Source organism: Micromesistius poutassou, assembly GCF_964030765.1.
Source record: "Micromesistius poutassou genome assembly, chromosome: 19".
Classification (NCBI taxonomy): Eukaryota; Metazoa; Chordata; class Actinopteri; order Gadiformes; family Gadidae; genus Micromesistius; species Micromesistius poutassou.
The window spans coordinates 12,606,580-12,622,929 of NC_140289.1; the positions used below are offsets into that span (position 1 = coordinate 12,606,580).

The 16,350-nt window shown below is 41.8% G+C and overlaps 32 non-coding genes across 32 annotated transcripts; all 32 read right to left on the reverse strand.

Moving 5' to 3' along the window:
- Positions 1 to 130: 130 nt before the first annotated feature.
- Positions 131 to 204, reverse strand: AC3HAE_034635 (transfer RNA threonine (anticodon AGU)). The gene has a single exon. It is a non-coding gene; the product is annotated as a tRNA-Thr (tRNA).
- Positions 205 to 451: 247 nt separating this feature from the next.
- Positions 452 to 524, reverse strand: AC3HAE_034636 (transfer RNA lysine (anticodon CUU)). Its single transcript has one exon. It is a non-coding gene; the product is annotated as a tRNA-Lys (tRNA).
- A 573-nt stretch (positions 525 to 1,097) lies between these two features.
- Positions 1,098 to 1,171, reverse strand: AC3HAE_034639 (transfer RNA threonine (anticodon AGU)). Its single transcript has one exon. It is a non-coding gene; the product is annotated as a tRNA-Thr (tRNA).
- Positions 1,172 to 1,418: 247 nt separating this feature from the next.
- Positions 1,419 to 1,491, reverse strand: AC3HAE_034640 (transfer RNA lysine (anticodon CUU)). The gene has a single exon. It is a non-coding gene; the product is annotated as a tRNA-Lys (tRNA).
- A 574-nt stretch (positions 1,492 to 2,065) lies between these two features.
- On the reverse strand, positions 2,066 to 2,139 carry AC3HAE_034641 (transfer RNA threonine (anticodon UGU)). The gene has a single exon. It is a non-coding gene; the product is annotated as a tRNA-Thr (tRNA).
- A 247-nt stretch (positions 2,140 to 2,386) lies between these two features.
- Positions 2,387 to 2,459, reverse strand: AC3HAE_034642 (transfer RNA lysine (anticodon CUU)). The gene has a single exon. It is a non-coding gene; the product is annotated as a tRNA-Lys (tRNA).
- Positions 2,460 to 3,020: 561 nt separating this feature from the next.
- AC3HAE_034643 (transfer RNA threonine (anticodon UGU)) lies at positions 3,021 to 3,094 on the reverse strand. Its single transcript has one exon. It is a non-coding gene; the product is annotated as a tRNA-Thr (tRNA).
- A 248-nt stretch (positions 3,095 to 3,342) lies between these two features.
- On the reverse strand, positions 3,343 to 3,415 carry AC3HAE_034644 (transfer RNA lysine (anticodon CUU)). Its single transcript has one exon. It is a non-coding gene; the product is annotated as a tRNA-Lys (tRNA).
- A 573-nt stretch (positions 3,416 to 3,988) lies between these two features.
- On the reverse strand, positions 3,989 to 4,062 carry AC3HAE_034645 (transfer RNA threonine (anticodon AGU)). Its single transcript has one exon. It is a non-coding gene; the product is annotated as a tRNA-Thr (tRNA).
- Positions 4,063 to 4,309: 247 nt separating this feature from the next.
- On the reverse strand, positions 4,310 to 4,382 carry AC3HAE_034646 (transfer RNA lysine (anticodon CUU)). Its single transcript has one exon. It is a non-coding gene; the product is annotated as a tRNA-Lys (tRNA).
- A 573-nt stretch (positions 4,383 to 4,955) lies between these two features.
- Positions 4,956 to 5,029, reverse strand: AC3HAE_034647 (transfer RNA threonine (anticodon AGU)). The gene has a single exon. It is a non-coding gene; the product is annotated as a tRNA-Thr (tRNA).
- Positions 5,030 to 5,276: 247 nt separating this feature from the next.
- Positions 5,277 to 5,349, reverse strand: AC3HAE_034648 (transfer RNA lysine (anticodon CUU)). Its single transcript has one exon. It is a non-coding gene; the product is annotated as a tRNA-Lys (tRNA).
- A 574-nt stretch (positions 5,350 to 5,923) lies between these two features.
- Positions 5,924 to 5,997, reverse strand: AC3HAE_034651 (transfer RNA threonine (anticodon UGU)). Its single transcript has one exon. It is a non-coding gene; the product is annotated as a tRNA-Thr (tRNA).
- A 248-nt stretch (positions 5,998 to 6,245) lies between these two features.
- Positions 6,246 to 6,318, reverse strand: AC3HAE_034652 (transfer RNA lysine (anticodon CUU)). The gene has a single exon. It is a non-coding gene; the product is annotated as a tRNA-Lys (tRNA).
- Positions 6,319 to 6,891: 573 nt separating this feature from the next.
- Positions 6,892 to 6,965, reverse strand: AC3HAE_034653 (transfer RNA threonine (anticodon AGU)). Its single transcript has one exon. It is a non-coding gene; the product is annotated as a tRNA-Thr (tRNA).
- Positions 6,966 to 7,212: 247 nt separating this feature from the next.
- AC3HAE_034654 (transfer RNA lysine (anticodon CUU)) lies at positions 7,213 to 7,285 on the reverse strand. The gene has a single exon. It is a non-coding gene; the product is annotated as a tRNA-Lys (tRNA).
- Positions 7,286 to 7,858: 573 nt separating this feature from the next.
- Positions 7,859 to 7,932, reverse strand: AC3HAE_034655 (transfer RNA threonine (anticodon AGU)). Its single transcript has one exon. It is a non-coding gene; the product is annotated as a tRNA-Thr (tRNA).
- Positions 7,933 to 8,179: 247 nt separating this feature from the next.
- Positions 8,180 to 8,252, reverse strand: AC3HAE_034656 (transfer RNA lysine (anticodon CUU)). Its single transcript has one exon. It is a non-coding gene; the product is annotated as a tRNA-Lys (tRNA).
- A 574-nt stretch (positions 8,253 to 8,826) lies between these two features.
- AC3HAE_034657 (transfer RNA threonine (anticodon UGU)) lies at positions 8,827 to 8,900 on the reverse strand. The gene has a single exon. It is a non-coding gene; the product is annotated as a tRNA-Thr (tRNA).
- A 247-nt stretch (positions 8,901 to 9,147) lies between these two features.
- On the reverse strand, positions 9,148 to 9,220 carry AC3HAE_034658 (transfer RNA lysine (anticodon CUU)). Its single transcript has one exon. It is a non-coding gene; the product is annotated as a tRNA-Lys (tRNA).
- Positions 9,221 to 9,794: 574 nt separating this feature from the next.
- AC3HAE_034659 (transfer RNA threonine (anticodon UGU)) lies at positions 9,795 to 9,868 on the reverse strand. Its single transcript has one exon. It is a non-coding gene; the product is annotated as a tRNA-Thr (tRNA).
- A 225-nt stretch (positions 9,869 to 10,093) lies between these two features.
- AC3HAE_034661 (transfer RNA lysine (anticodon CUU)) lies at positions 10,094 to 10,166 on the reverse strand. Its single transcript has one exon. It is a non-coding gene; the product is annotated as a tRNA-Lys (tRNA).
- Positions 10,167 to 10,739: 573 nt separating this feature from the next.
- On the reverse strand, positions 10,740 to 10,813 carry AC3HAE_034663 (transfer RNA threonine (anticodon AGU)). The gene has a single exon. It is a non-coding gene; the product is annotated as a tRNA-Thr (tRNA).
- Positions 10,814 to 11,060: 247 nt separating this feature from the next.
- AC3HAE_034664 (transfer RNA lysine (anticodon CUU)) lies at positions 11,061 to 11,133 on the reverse strand. The gene has a single exon. It is a non-coding gene; the product is annotated as a tRNA-Lys (tRNA).
- A 573-nt stretch (positions 11,134 to 11,706) lies between these two features.
- On the reverse strand, positions 11,707 to 11,780 carry AC3HAE_034665 (transfer RNA threonine (anticodon AGU)). The gene has a single exon. It is a non-coding gene; the product is annotated as a tRNA-Thr (tRNA).
- A 247-nt stretch (positions 11,781 to 12,027) lies between these two features.
- AC3HAE_034666 (transfer RNA lysine (anticodon CUU)) lies at positions 12,028 to 12,100 on the reverse strand. The gene has a single exon. It is a non-coding gene; the product is annotated as a tRNA-Lys (tRNA).
- Positions 12,101 to 13,641: 1,541 nt separating this feature from the next.
- On the reverse strand, positions 13,642 to 13,715 carry AC3HAE_034667 (transfer RNA threonine (anticodon AGU)). Its single transcript has one exon. It is a non-coding gene; the product is annotated as a tRNA-Thr (tRNA).
- A 247-nt stretch (positions 13,716 to 13,962) lies between these two features.
- Positions 13,963 to 14,035, reverse strand: AC3HAE_034668 (transfer RNA lysine (anticodon CUU)). Its single transcript has one exon. It is a non-coding gene; the product is annotated as a tRNA-Lys (tRNA).
- A 574-nt stretch (positions 14,036 to 14,609) lies between these two features.
- AC3HAE_034669 (transfer RNA threonine (anticodon UGU)) lies at positions 14,610 to 14,683 on the reverse strand. The gene has a single exon. It is a non-coding gene; the product is annotated as a tRNA-Thr (tRNA).
- A 247-nt stretch (positions 14,684 to 14,930) lies between these two features.
- AC3HAE_034670 (transfer RNA lysine (anticodon CUU)) lies at positions 14,931 to 15,003 on the reverse strand. The gene has a single exon. It is a non-coding gene; the product is annotated as a tRNA-Lys (tRNA).
- Positions 15,004 to 15,577: 574 nt separating this feature from the next.
- AC3HAE_034672 (transfer RNA threonine (anticodon UGU)) lies at positions 15,578 to 15,651 on the reverse strand. The gene has a single exon. It is a non-coding gene; the product is annotated as a tRNA-Thr (tRNA).
- A 247-nt stretch (positions 15,652 to 15,898) lies between these two features.
- On the reverse strand, positions 15,899 to 15,971 carry AC3HAE_034673 (transfer RNA lysine (anticodon CUU)). The gene has a single exon. It is a non-coding gene; the product is annotated as a tRNA-Lys (tRNA).
- Positions 15,972 to 16,350: the final 379 nt, after the last annotated feature.

Below are 16,350 nucleotides of genomic sequence, written 5' to 3' on the forward strand. Positions count from 1 at the left end.
TTGACATTGAAGGAAAGTCTATTGTATAGATACTTTGCAGGTTTGCAACCACTAGCAAAAAAGGCTGATGAGACGAGATGTTTTTTGGTGCCTCAAGAAAAGCTTGTATCAAATTATACTGCAGACTGCAAGGTACTGCTGGGATTTGAACCCAGGATCTCCTGTTTACTAGACAGGCACTTTAACCAACTAAGCCACAGCATCACTGTAGACAGAATCAAAATACTTTACCAAATTCTTGTAATAAAAAGTCAGTATCAATATGTTCTTATCTGTGGCTGTGTGATAAGACTTACAGTTATGGGCATCTTAGGCTTGATGTGGGAAAACACCTATGGCGGTCTCCCAGCAACCCCTTAAGAGGGCAGCTTACTTTTGCCACAGACAATGCATACAATTACGGTTGCAGTCATCTTCACAGAATGCTTACGCCGATGTCTAAAGACATAGCAGCCCAATGTGGGGCTCGAACCCACGACCCTGAGATTAAGAGTCTCATGCTCTACCGACTGAGCTAACCGGGCATTGTAACCATATTGACCCTGCCAATTTTCAAACAAAACTGGCCAAGACAAAGTAATCAATGAGCATTAGTCCCATCAACCCTTTAAGAGGTCGTCTTTGCTTTGCCACAGACAATGTATACAATTATGGTTGTACACATCAAGACAAAATACTTGTGCCAATGTCTAAAGACATGGAAGAGTCATGCACTGACTGAGCTAACCGGGCATGAGAAATGTATTCAATGTTGCAAAATATCACATTGACCTTGTGGAACCCTAACCTTCAAATCCAGCAATTTTCTTGCTGGTCTCCCATGGGATTTTTACCAATGTCTAAAAGACATTTATGTAATGGCATAAGGTGAAAGAAAGCTGTATAGATTGCATAGATACATTGCATGACGCTTTCCCCTGCCCACCCAAGAGTGAACGCCAGATTGCTATGGTTAGTGCACATATAGTTGACATTGAAGGAAAGTCTATTGTATAGATACTTTGCAGGTTTGCAACCACTAGCAAAAAACGCTGATGAGACGAGATGTTTTTTGGTGCCTCAAGAAAAGCTTGTATCAAATTATACTGCAGACTGCAAGGTACTGCTGGGATTTGAACCCAGGATCTCCTCTTTACTAGACAGGCACTTTAACCAACTAAGCCACAGCACCACTTTAGACAGTATCAAAATACTTTACCAAATTCTTGTAATAAAAAGTCAGTATCAATATGTTCTTATCTGTGGCTGTGTGATAAGACTTACAGTTATGGGCATCTTAGGCTTGATGTGGGAAAACACCTATGGTGGTCTCCCAGCAACCCCTTAAAAGGGCAGCTTACTTTTGCCACAGACAATGCATACAATTACGGTTGCAGTCATCTTCACAGAATGCTTACGCCGATGTCTAAATACATAGCAGCCCAATGTGGGGCTCGAACCCACGACCCTGAGATTAAGAGTCTCATGCTCTACCGACTGAGCTAACCGGGCATATATACCTTATTGACCCTGCCAATTTTCAAACAAAACTGGCCAAGACAAAGTAATCAATGAGCATCAGTCCCATCAACCCTTTAAGAGGTCGTCTTTGCTTTGCCACAGACAATGTATACAATTATGGTTGTACACATCAAGACAAAATACTTGTGCCAATGTCTAAAGACATGGAAGAGTCATGCACTGACTGAGCTAACCGGGCATGAGAAATGTATTCAATGTTGCAAAATATCACATTGACCTTGTGGAACCCTAACCTTCAAATCCAGCAATTTTTTTGCTGGTCTCCCATGGGATTTTTACCAATGTCTAAAACACATTCATGTAATGGCATAAGGTGAAAGAAAGCTGTATAGATTGCATAGATACATTGCATGATGCTTTCCCCTGCCCACCCAAGAGTGAACGCCAGATTGCTATGGTTAGTGCACATATAGTTGACATCGAAGGAAAGTCTGTTGTATAGATACTTTGCAGGTTTGCAACCACTAGCAAACAAACGCTGATGAGACGAGATGTTTTTTGGTGCCTCAAGAAATGCTCGTGTCAAATTATACTGTAGACTGCAAGGTACTGCTGGGATTTGAACCCAGGATCTCCTGTTTACAAGACAGGCACGTTAACCAACTAAGCCACAGCACCACTTTGGACAGAATCAAAATACTTTAGCAAATTCTTATAATAAAAAGTCAGTATCAATTTGTTCTAATCTGTGGCTGTGTGATAAGACTTACAGTTATGGGCATCTTAGGCTTGATGTGGGAAAACACCTATGGTGGTCTCCCAGCAACCCCTTAAGAGGGCAGCTTACTTTTGCCACAGACAATGCATACAATTACGGTTGCAGTCATCTTCACAGAATGCTTACGCCGATGTCTAAAGACATAGCAGCCCAATGTGGGGCTCGAACCCACGACCCTGAGATTAAGAGTCTCATGCTCTACCGACTGAGCTAACCGGGCATTTTAACCATATTGACCCTGCCAATTTTCAAACAAAACTGGCCAAGACAAAGTAATCAATGAGCATTAGTCCCATCAACCCTTTAAGAGGTCGTCTTTGCTTTGCCACAGACAATGTATACAATTATGGTTGTACACATCAAGACAAAATACTTGTGCCAATGTCTAAAGACATGGAAGAGTCATGCACTGACTGAGCTAACCGGGCATGACAAATGTATTCAATGTTGCAAAATATCACATTGACCTTGTGGAACCCTAACCTTCAAATCCAGCAATTTTCTTGCTGGTCTCCCATGGGATTTTTACCAATGTCTAAAAGACATTTATGTAATGGCATAAGGTGAAAGAAAGCTGTATAGATTGCATGACGCTTTCCCCTGCCCACCCAAGAGTGAACGCCAGATTGCTATGGTTAGTGCACATATAGTTGACATTGAAGGAAAGTCTATTGTATAGATACTTTGCAGGTTTGCAACCACTAGCAAACAAACGCTGATGAGACAAGATGTTTTTTGGTGCCTCAAGAAATGCTCGTGTCAAATTATACTGTAGACTGCAAGGTACTGCTGGGATTTGAACCCAGGATCTCCTGTTTACAAGACAGGCACTTTAACCAACTAAGCCACAGCACCACTTTGGACAGAATCAAAATACTTTAGCAAATTCTTGTAATAAAAAGTCAGTATCAATATGTTCTTATCTGTGGCTGTGTGATAAGACTTACAGTTATGGGCATCTTAGGCTTGATGTGGGAAAACACCTATGGCGGTCTCCCAGCAACCCCTTAAGAGGGCAGCTTACTTTTGCCACAGACAATGCATACAATTACGGTTGCAGTCATCTTCACAGAATGCTTACGCCGATGTCTAAAGACAACGGCAGCCCAATGTGGGGCTCGAACCCACGACCCTGAGATTAAGAGTCTCATGCTCTACCGACTGAGCTAACCGGGCATTTTAACTATATTGACCCTGCCAATTTTCAAACAAAACTGGCCAAGACAAAGTAATCAATGAGCATCAGTCCCATCAACCCTTTAAGAGGTCGTCTTTGCTTTGCCACAGACAATGTATACAATTATGGTTGTACACATCAAGACAAAATACTTGTGCCAATGTCTAAAGACATGGAAGAGTCATGCACTGACCGAGCTAACCGGGCATGAGAAATGTATTCAATGTTGCAAAATATCACATTGACCTTGTGGAACCCTAACCTTCAAATCCAGCAATTTTCTTGCTGGTCTCCCATGGGATTTTTACCAATGTCTAAAACACATTCATGTAATGGCATAAGGTGAAAGAAAGCTGTATAGATTGCATAGATACATTGCATGATGCTTTCCCCTGCCCACCCAAGAGTGAACGCCAGATTGCTATGGTTAGTGCACATATAGTTGACATCGAAGGAAAGTCTATTGTATAGATACTTTGCAGGTTTGCAACCACTAGCAAAAGACGCTGATGAGACGAGATGTTTTTTGGTGCCTCAAGAAAAGCTTATATCAAATTATACTGCAGACTGCAAGTTACTGCTGGGATTTGAACCCAGGATCTCCTGTTTACTAGACAGGCACTTTAACCAACTAAGCCACAGCACCACTTTAGACAGAATCAAGATACTTTATCAAATTCTTGTAATAAACAGTCAGTATCAATATGTTCTTATCTGTGGCTGTGTGATAAGACTTACAGTTATGGGCATCTTAGGCTTGATGTGGGAAAACGCCTATGGTGGTCTCCCAGCAACCCCTTAAGAGGGCAGCTTACTTTTGCCACAGACAATGCATACAATTACGGTTGCAGTCATCTTCACAGAATGCTTACGCCGATGTCTAAAGACATAGCAGCCCAATGTGGGGCTCGAACCCACGACCCTGAGATTAAGAGTCTCATGCTCTACCGACTGAGCTAACCGGGCATTGTAACCATATTGACCCTGCCAATTTTCAAACAAAACTGGCCAAGACAAAGTAATCAATGAGCATTAGTCCCATCAACCCTTTAAGAGGTCGTCTTTGCTTTGCCACAGACAATGTATACAATTATGGTTGTACACATCAAGACAAAATACTTGTGCCAATGTCTAAAGACATGGAAGAGTCATGCACTGACTGAGCTAACCGGGCATGACAAATGTATTCAATGTTGCAAAATATCACATTGACCTTGTGGAACCCTAACCTTCAAATCCAGCAATTTTCTTGCTGGTCTCCCATGGGATTTTTACCAATGTCTAAAACACATTCATGTAATGGCATAAGGTGAAAGAAAGCTGTATAGATTGCATAGATACATTGCATGACGCTTTCCCCTGCCCACCCAAGAGTGAACGCCAGATTGCTATGGTTAGTGCACATATAGTTGACATTGAAGGAAAGTCTATTGTATAGATACTTTGCAGGTTTGCAACCACTAGCAAAAGACGCTGATGAGACGAGATGTTTTTTGGTGCCTCAAGAAAAGCTTGTATCAAATTATACTGCAGACTGCAAGGTACTGCTGGGATTTGAACCCAGGATCTCCTGTTTACTAGACAGGCACTTTAACCAACTAAGCCACAGCACCACTTTAGACAGAATCAAAATACTTTACCAAATTCTTGTAATAAAAAGTCAGTATCAATATGTTCTTATCTGTGGCTGTGTGATAAGACTTACAGTTATGGGCATCTTAGGCTTGATGTGGGAAAACACCTATGGTGGTCTCCCAGCAACCCCTTAAGAGGGCAGCTTACTTTTGCCAAAGACAATGCATACAATTACGGTTGCAGTCATCTTCACAGAATGCTTACGCCGATGTCTAAAGACATAGCAGCCCAATGTGGGGCTCGAACCCACGACCCTGAGATTAAGAGTCTCATGCTCTACCGACTGAGCTAACCGGGCATATATACCTTATTGACCCTGCCAATTTTCAAACAAAACTGGCCAAGACAAAGTAATCAATGAGCATCAGTCCCATCAACCCTTTAAGAGGTCGTCTTTGCTTTGCCACAGACAATGTATACAATTATGGTTGTACACATCAAGACAAAATACTTGTGCCAATGTCTAAAGACATGGAAGAGTCATGCACTGACTGAGCTAACCGGGCATGACAAATGTATTCAATGTTGCAAAATATCACATTGACCTTGTGGAACCCTAACCTTCAAATCCAGCAATTTTTTTGCTGGTCTCCCATGGGATTTTTACCAATGTCTAAAACACATTCATGTAATGGCATAAGGTGAAAGAAAGCTGTATAGATTGCATAGATACATTGCATGATGCTTTCCCCTGCCCACCCAAGAGTGAACGCCAGATTGCTATGGTTAGTGCACATATAGTTGACATCGAAGGAAAGTCTATTGTATAGATACTTTGCAGGTTTGCAACCACTAGCAAACAAACGCTGATGAGACGAGATGTTTTTTGGTGCCTCAAGAAATGCTCGTGTCAAATTATACTGTAGACTGCAAGGTACTGCTGGGATTTGAACCCAGGATCTCCTGTTTACAAGACAGGCACGTTAACCAACTAAGCCACAGCACCACTTTGGACAGTATCAAAATACTTTAGCAAATTCTTGTAATAAAAAGTCAGTATCAATTTGTTCTAATCTGTGGCTGTGTGATAAGACTTACAGTTATGGGCATCTTAGGCTTGATGTGGGAAAACACCTATGGCGGTCTCCCAGCAACCCCTTAAGAGGGCAGCTTACTTTTGCCACAGACAATGCATACAATTACGGTTGCAGTCATCTTCACAGAATGCTTACGCCGATGTCTAAAGACAACGGCAGCCCAATGTGGGGCTCGAACCCACGACCCTGAGATTAAGAGTCTCATGCTCTACCGACTGAGCTAACCGGGCATTTTAACTATATTGACCCTGCCAATTTTCAAACAAAACTGGCCAAGACAAAGTAATCAATGAGCATCAGTCCCATCAACCCTTTAAGAGGTCGTCTTTGCTTTGCCACAGACAATGTATACAATTATGGTTGTACACATCAAGACAAAATACTTGTGCCAATGTCTAAAGACATGGAAGAGTCATGCACTGACCGAGCTAACCGGGCATGAGAAATGTATTCAATGTTGCAAAATATCACATTGACCTTGTGGAACCCTAACCTTCAAATCCAGCAATTTTCTTGCTGGTCTCCCATGGGATTTTTACCAATGTCTAAAACACATTCATGTAATGGCATAAGGTGAAAGAAAGCTGTATAGATTGCATAGATACATTGCATGATGCTTTCCCCTGCCCACCCAAGAGTGAACGCCAGATTGCTATGGTTAGTGCACATATAGTTGACATCGAAGGAAAGTCTATTGTATAGATACTTTGCAGGTTTGCAACCACTAGCAAAAGACGCTGATGAGACGAGATGTTTTTTGGTGCCTCAAGAAAAGCTTATATCAAATTATACTGCAGACTGCAAGTTACTGCTGGGATTTGAACCCAGGATCTCCTGTTTACTAGACAGGCACTTTAACCAACTAAGCCACAGCACCACTTTAGACAGAATCAAGATACTTTATCAAATTCTTGTAATAAACAGTCAGTATCAATATGTTCTTATCTGTGGCTGTGTGATAAGACTTACAGTTATGGGCATCTTAGGCTTGATGTGGGAAAACGCCTATGGTGGTCTCCCAGCAACCCCTTAAGAGGGCAGCTTACTTTTGCCACAGACAATGCATACAATTACGGTTGCAGTCATCTTCACAGAATGCTTACGCCGATGTCTAAAGACATAGCAGCCCAATGTGGGGCTCGAACCCACGACCCTGAGATTAAGAGTCTCATGCTCTACCGACTGAGCTAACCGGGCATTGTAACCATATTGACCCTGCCAATTTTCAAACAAAACTGGCCAAGACAAAGTAATCAATGAGCATTAGTCCCATCAACCCTTTAAGAGGTCGTCTTTGCTTTGCCACAGACAATGTATACAATTATGGTTGTACACATCAAGACAAAATACTTGTGCCAATGTCTAAAGACATGGAAGAGTCATGCACTGACTGAGCTAACCGGGCATGAGAAATGTATTCAATGTTGCAAAATATCACATTGACCTTGTGGAACCCTAACCTTCAAATCCAGCAATTTTCTTGCTGGTCTCCCATGGGATTTTTACCAATGTCTAAAACACATTCATGTAATGGCATAAGGTGAAAGAAAGCTGTATAGATTGCATAGATACATTGCATGACGCTTTCCCCTGCCCACCCAAGAGTGAACGCCAGATTGCTATGGTTAGTGCACATATAGTTGACATTGAAGGAAAGTCTATTGTATAGATACTTTGCAGGTTTGCAACCACTAGCAAAAGACGCTGATGAGACGAGATGTTTTTTGGTGCCTCAAGAAAAGCTTGTATCAAATTATACTGCAGACTGCAAGGTACTGCTGGGATTTGAACCCAGGATCTCCTGTTTACTAGACAGGCACTTTAACCAACTAAGCCACAGCACCACTTTAGACAGAATCAAAATACTTTACCAAATTCTTGTAATAAAAAGTCAGTATCAATATGTTCTTATCTGTGGCTGTGTGATAAGACTTACAGTTATGGGCATCTTAGGCTTGATGTGGGAAAACACCTATGGTGGTCTCCCAGCAACCCCTTAAGAGGGCAGCTTACTTTTGCCAAAGACAATGCATACAATTACGGTTGCAGTCATCTTCACAGAATGCTTACGCCGATGTCTAAAGACATAGCAGCCCAATGTGGGGCTCGAACCCACGACCCTGAGATTAAGAGTCTCATGCTCTACCGACTGAGCTAACCGGGCATATATACCTTATTGACCCTGCCAATTTTCAAACAAAACTGGCCAAGACAAAGTAATCAATGAGCATCAGTCCCATCAACCCTTTAAGAGGTCGTCTTTGCTTTGCCACAGACAATGTATACAATTATGGTTGTACACATCAAGACAAAATACTTGTGCCAATGTCTAAAGACATGGAAGAGTCATGCACTGACTGAGCTAACCGGGCATGACAAATGTATTCAATGTTGCAAAATATCACATTGACCTTGTGGAACCCTAACCTTCAAATCCAGCAATTTTTTTGCTGGTCTCCCATGGGATTTTTACCAATGTCTAAAACACATTCATGTAATGGCATAAGGTGAAAGAAAGCTGTATAGATTGCATAGATACATTGCATGATGCTTTCCCCTGCCCACCCAAGAGTGAACGCCAGATTGCTATGGTTAGTGCACATATAGTTGACATCGAAGGAAAGTCTATTGTATAGATACTTTGCAGGTTTGCAACCACTAGCAAACAAACGCTGATGAGACGAGATGTTTTTTGGTGCCTCAAGAAATGCTCGTGTCAAATTATACTGTAGACTGCAAGGTACTGCTGGGATTTGAACCCAGGATCTCCTGTTTACAAGACAGGCACGTTAACCAACTAAGCCACAGCACCACTTTGGACAGTATCAAAATACTTTAGCAAATTCTTGTAATAAAAAGTCAGTATCAATTTGTTCTAATCTGTGGCTGTGTGATAAGACTTACAGTTATGGGCATCTTAGGCTTGATGTGGGAAAACACCTATGGTGGTCTCCCAGCAACCCCTTAAGAGGGCAGCTTACTTTTGCCACAGACAATGCATACAATTACGGTTGCAGTCATCTTCACAGAATGCTTACGCCGATGTCTAAAGACATAGCAGCCCAATGTGGGGCTCGAACCCACGACCCTGAGATTAAGAGTCTCATGCTCTACCGACTGAGCTAACCGGGCATTTTAACCATATTGACCCTGCCAATTTTCAAACAAAACTGGCCAAGACAAAGTAATCAATGAGCATTAGTCCCATCAACCCTTTAAGAGGTCGTCTTTGCTTTGCCACAGACAATGTATACAATTATGGTTGTACACATCAAGACAAAATACTTGTGCCAATGTCTAAAGACATGGAAGAGTCATGTACTGACTGAGCTAACCGGGCATGACAAATGTATTCAATGTTGCAAAATATCACATTGACCTTGTGGAACCCTAACCTTCAAATCCAGCAATTTTTTTGCTGGTCTCCCATGGGATTTTTACCAATGTCTAAAACACATTCATGTAATGGCATAAGGTGAAAGAAAGCTGTATAGATTGCATAGATACATTGCATGATGCTTTCCCCTGCCCACCCATGAGTGAACGCCAGATTGCTATGGTTAGTGCACATATAGTTGACATTGAAGGAAAGTCTATTGTATAGATACTTTGCAGGTTTGCAACCACTAGCAAACAAACGCTGATGAGACAAGATGTTTTTTGGTGCCTCAAGAAATGCTTGTGTCAAATTATACTGTAGACTGCAAGGTACTGCTGGGATTTGAACCCAGGATCTCCTGTTTACAAGACAGGCACTTTAACCAACTAAGCCACAGCACCACTTTGGACAGAATCAAAATACTTTAGCAAATTCTTGTAATAAAAAGTCAGTATCAATATGTTCTTATCTGTGGCTGTGTGATAAGACTTACAGTTATGGGCATCTTAGGCTTGATGTGGGAAAACACCTATGGCGGTCTCCCAGCAACCCCTTAAGAGGGCAGCTTACTTTTGCCACAGACAATGCATACAATTACGGTTGCAGTCATCTTCACAGAATGCTTACGCCCAATGTGGGGCTCGAACCCACGACCCTGAGATTAAGAGTCTCATGCTCTACCGACTGAGCTAACCGGGCATTTTAACTATATTGACCCTGCCAATTTTCAAACAAAACTGGCCAAGACAAAGTAATCAATGAGCATCAGTCCCATCAACCCTTTAAGAGGTCGTCTTTGCTTTGCCACAGACAATGTATACAATTATGGTTGTACACATCAAGACAAAATACTTGTGCCAATGTCTAAAGACATGGAAGAGTCATGCACTGACTGAGCTAACCGGGCATGAGAAATGTATTCAATGTTGCAAAATATCACATTGACCTTGTGGAACCCTAACCTTCAAATCCAGCAATTTTCTTGCTGGTCTCCCATGGGATTTTTACCAATGTCTAAAACACATTCATGTAATGGCATAAGGTGAAAGAAAGCTGTATAGATTGCATAGATACATTGCATGATGCTTTCCCCTGCCCACCCAAGAGTGAACGCCAGATTGCTATGGTTAGTGCACATATAGTTGACATCGAAGGAAAGTCTATTGTATAGATACTTTGCAGGTTTGCAACCACTAGCAAAAGACGCTGATGAGACGAGATGTTTTTTGGTGCCTCAAGAAAAGCTTATATCAAATTATACTGCAGACTGCAAGGTACTGCTGGGATTTGAACCCAGGATCTCCTGTTTACTAGACAGGCACTTTAACCAACTAAGCCACAGCACCACTGTAGACAGAATCAAGATACTTTATCAAATTCTTGTAATAAACAGTCAGTATCAATATGTTCTTATCTGTGGCTGTGTGATAAGACTTACAGTTATGGGCATCTTAGGCTTGATGTGGGAAAACGCCTATGGTGGTCTCCCAGCAACCCCTTAAGAGGGCAGCTTACTTTTGCCACAGACAATGCATACAATTACGGTTGCAGTCATCTTCACAGAATGCTTACGCCGATGTCTAAAGACATAGCAGCCCAATGTGGGGCTCGAACCCACGACCCTGAGATTAAGAGTCTCATGCTCTACCGACTGAGCTAACCGGGCATTGTAACCATATTGACCCTGCCAATTTTCAAACAAAACTGGCCAAGACAAAGTAATCAATGAGCATTAGTCCCATCAACCCTTTAAGAGGTCGTCTTTGCTTTGCCACAGACAATGTATACAATTATGGTTGTACACATCAAGACAAAATACTTGTGCCAATGTCTAAAGACATGGAAGAGTCATGCACTGACTGAGCTAACCGGGCATGAGAAATGTATTCAATGTTGCAAAATATCACATTGACCTTGTGGAACCCTAACCTTCAAATCCAGCAATTTTCTTGCTGGTCTCCCATGGGATTTTTACCAATGTCTAAAACACATTCATGTAATGGCATAAGGTGAAAGAAAGCTGTATAGATTGCATAGATACATTGCATGACGCTTTCCCCTGCCCACCCAAGAGTGAACGCCAGATTGCTATGGTTAGTGCACATATAGTTGACATTGAAGGAAAGTCTATTGTATAGATACTTTGCAGGTTTGCAACCACTAGCAAAAGACGCTGATGAGACGAGATGTTTTTTGGTGCCTCAAGAAAAGCTTGTATCAAATTATACTGCAGACTGCAAGGTACTGCTGGGATTTGAACCCAGGATCTCCTGTTTACTAGACAGGCACTTTAACCAACTAAGCCACAGCACCACTTTAGACAGAATCAAAATACTTTACCAAATTCTTGTAATAAAAAGTCAGTATCAATATGTTCTTATCTGTGGCTGTGTGATAAGACTTACAGTTATGGGCATCTTAGGCTTGATGTGGGAAAACACCTATGGTGGTCTCCCAGCAACCCCTTAAGAGGGCAGCTTACTTTTGCCAAAGACAATGCATACAATTACGGTTGCAGTCATCTTCACAGAATGCTTACGCCGATGTCTAAAGACATAGCAGCCCAATGTGGGGCTCGAACCCACGACCCTGAGATTAAGAGTCTCATGCTCTACCGACTGAGCTAACCGGGCATATATACCTTATTGACCCTGCCAATTTTCAAACAAAACTGGCCAAGACAAAGTAATCAATGAGCATCAGTCCCATCAACCCTTTAAGAGGTCGTCTTTGCTTTGCCACAGACAATGTATACAATTATGGTTGTACACATCAAGACAAAATACTTGTGCCAATGTCTAAAGACATGGAAGAGTCATGCACTGACTGAGCTAACCGGGCATGACAAATGTATTCAATGTTGCAAAATATCACATTGACCTTGTGGAACCCTAACCTTCAAATCCAGCAATTTTTTTGCTGGTCTCCCATGGGATTTTTACCAATGTCTAAAACACATTCATGTAATGGCATAAGGTGAAAGAAAGCTGTATAGATTGCATAGATACATTGCATGATGCTTTCCCCTGCCTACCCAAGAGTGAACGCCAGATTGCTATGGTTAGTGCACATATAGTTGACATCGAAGGAAAGTCTATTGTATACATACTTTGCAGGTTTGCAACCACTAGCAAACAAACACTGATGAGACGAGATGTTTTTTGGTGCCTCAAGAAATGCTCGTGTCAAATTATACTGTAGACTGCAAGGTACTGCTGGGATTTGAACCCAAGATCTCCTGTTTACAAGACATGCACGTTAACCAACTAAGCCACAGCACCACTTTGGACAGAATCAAAATACTTTAGCAAATTCTTGTAATAAAAAGTCAGTATCAATTTGTTCTAATCTGTGGCTGTGTGATAAGACTTACAGTTATGGGCATCTTAGGCTTGATGTGGGAAAACACCTATGGTGGTCTCCCAGCAACCCCTTAAGAGGGCAGCTTACTTTTGCCACAGACAATGCATACAATTACGGTTGCAGTCATCTTCACAGAATGCTTACGCCGATGTCTAAAGACATAGCAGCCCAATGTGGGGCTCGAACCCACGACCCTGAGATTAAGAGTCTCATGCTCTACCGACTGAGCTAACCGTGCATTTTAACCATATTGACCCTGCCAATTTTCAAACAAAACTGGCCAAGACAAAGTAATCAATGAGCATTAGTCCCATCAACCCTTTAAGAGGTCGTCTTTGCTTTGCCACAGACAATGTATACAATTATGGTTGTACACATCAAGACAAAATACTTGTGCCAATGTCTAAAGACATGGAAGAGTCATGCACTGACTGAGCTAACCGGGCATGAGAAATGTATTCAATGTTGCAAAATATCACATTGACCTTGTGGAACCCTAACCTTCAAATCCAGCAATTTTCTTGCTGGTCTCCCATGGGATTTTTACCAATGTCTAAAAGACATTTATGTAATAGCATAATGTGAAAGAAAGCTGTATAGATTGCATAGATACATTGCATGACGCTTTCCCCTGCCCACCCAAGAGTGAACGCCAGATTGCTATGGTTAGTGCACATATAGTTGACATTGAAGGAAAGTCTATTGTATAGATACTTTGCAGGTTTGCAACCACTAGCAAAAAACCCTGATGAGACGAGATGTTTTTTGGTGCCTCAAGAAAAGCTTGTATGAAATTATACTGCAGACTGCAAGGTACTGCTGGGATTTGAACCCAGGATCTCCTGTTTACTAGACAGGCACTTTAACCAACTAAGCCACAGCACCACTTTAGACAGTATCAAAATACTTTACCAAATTCTTGTAATAAAAAGTCAGTATCAATATGTTCTTATCTGTGGCTGTGTGATAAGACTTACAGTTATGGGCATCTTAGGCTTGATGTGGGAAAACACCTATGGCGGTCTCCCAGCAACCCCTTAAGAGGGCAGCTTACTTTTGCCACAGACTATGTATACAATTACAGTTGCACTCATCTTGACAGAATACTTACGCCAATGACTACAGACATTGCAGCCCAATGTGGGGCTCGAACCCACGACCCTGAGATTAAGAGTCTCATGCTCTACCGACTGAGCTAACCGGGCATATATACCTTATTGACCCTGCCAATTTTCAAACAAAACTGGCCAAGACAAAGTAATCAATGAGCATCAGTCCCATCAACCCTTTAAGAGGTCGTCTTTGCTTTGCCACAGACAATGTATACAATTATGGTTGTACACATCAAGACAAAATACTTGTGCCAATGTCTAAAGACATGGAAGAGTCATGCACTGACTGAGCTAACCGGGCATGAGAAATGTATTCAATGTTGCAAAATATCACATTGACCTTGTGGAACCCTAACCTTCAAATCCAGCAATTTTTTTGCTGGTCTCCCATGGGATTTTTACCAATGTCTAAAACACATTCATGTAATGGCATAAGGTGAAAGAAAGCTGTATAGATTGCATAGATACATTGCATGATGCTTTCCCCTGCCCACCCAAGAGTGAACGCCAGATTGCTATGGTTAGTGCACATATAGTTGACATCGAAGGAAAGTCTATTGTATAGATACTTTGCAGGTTTGCAACCACTAGCAAACAAACGTTGATGAGACGAGATGTTTTTTGGTGCCTCAAGAAATGCTCGTGTCAAATTATACTGTAGACTGCAAGGTACTGCTGGGATTTGAACCCAGGATCTCCTGTTTACAAGACAGGCACGTTAACCAACTAAGCCACAGCACCACTTTGGACAGAATCAAAATACTTTAGCAAATTCTTGTAATAAAAAGTCAGTATCAATTTGTTCTAATCTGTGGCTGTGTGATAAGACTTACAGTTATGGGCATCTTAGGCTTGATGTGGGAAAACACCTATGGTGGTCTCCCAGCAACCCCTTAAGAGGGCAGCTTACTTTTGCCACAGACAATGCATACAATTACGGTTGCAGTCATCTTCACAGAATGCTTACGCCGATGTCTAAAGACATAGCAGCCCAATGTGGGGCTCGAACCCACGACCCTGAGATTAAGAGTCTCATGCTCTACCGACTGAGCTAACCGGGCATTTTAACCATATTGACCCTGCCAATTTTCAAACAAAACTGGCCAAGACAAAGTAATCAATGAGCATTAGTCCCATCAACCCTTTAAGAGGTCGTCTTTGCTTTGCCACAGACAATGTATACAATTATGGTTGTACACATCAAGACAAAATACTTGTGCCAATGTCTAAAGACATGGAAGAGTCATGCACTGACTGAGCTAACCGGGCATGAGAAATGTATTCAATGTTGCAAAATATCACATTGACCTTGTGGAACCCTAACCTTCAAATCCAGCAATTTTCTTGCTGGTCTCCCATGGGATTTTTACCAATGTCTAAAAGACATTTATGTAATGGCATAAGGTGAAAGAAAGCTGTATAGATTGCATAGATACATTGCATGACGCTTTCCCCTGCCCACCCAAGAGTGAACGCCAGATTGCTATGGTTAGTGCACATATAGTTGACATTGAAGGAAAGTCTATTGTATAGATACTTTGCAGGTTTGCAACCACTAGCAAACAAACGCTGATGAGACGAGATGTTTTTTGGTGCCTCAAGAAATGCTCGTGTCAAATTATACTGTAGACTGCAAGGTACTGCTGGGATTTGAACCCAGGATCTCCTGTTTACAAGACAGGCACGTTAACCAACTAAGCCACAGCACCACTTTGGACAGAATCAAAATACTTTAGCAAATTCTTGTAATAAAAAGTCAGTATCAATTTGGTCTAATCTGTGGCTGTGTGATAAGACTTACAGTTATGGGCATCTTAGGCTTGATGTGGGAAAACACCTATGGTGGTCTCCCAGCAACCCCTTAAGAGGGCAGCTTACTTTTGCCACAGACAATGCATACAATTACGGTTGCAGTCATCTTCACAGAATGCTTACGCCGATGTCTAAAGACATAGCAGCCCAATGTGGGGCTCGAACCCACGACCCTGAGATTAAGAGTCTCATGCTCTACCGACTGAGCTAACCGGGCATTTTAACCATGTTGACCCTGCCAATTTTCAAACAAAACTGGCCAAGACAAAGTAATCAATGAGCATTAGTCCCATCAACCCTTTAAGAGGTCGTCTTTGCTTTGCCACAGACAATGTATACAATTATGGTTGTACACATCAAGACAAAATACTTGTGCCAATGTCTAAAGACATGGAAGAGTCATGCACTGACTGAGCTAACCGGGCATGAGAAATGTATTCAATGTTGCAAAATATCACATTGACCTTGTGGAACCCTAACCTTCAAATCCAGCAATTTTCTTGCTGGTCTCCCATGGGATTTTTACCAATGTCTAAAAGACATTTATGTAATGGCATAAGGTGAAAGAAAGCTGTATAGATTGCATAGATACATTG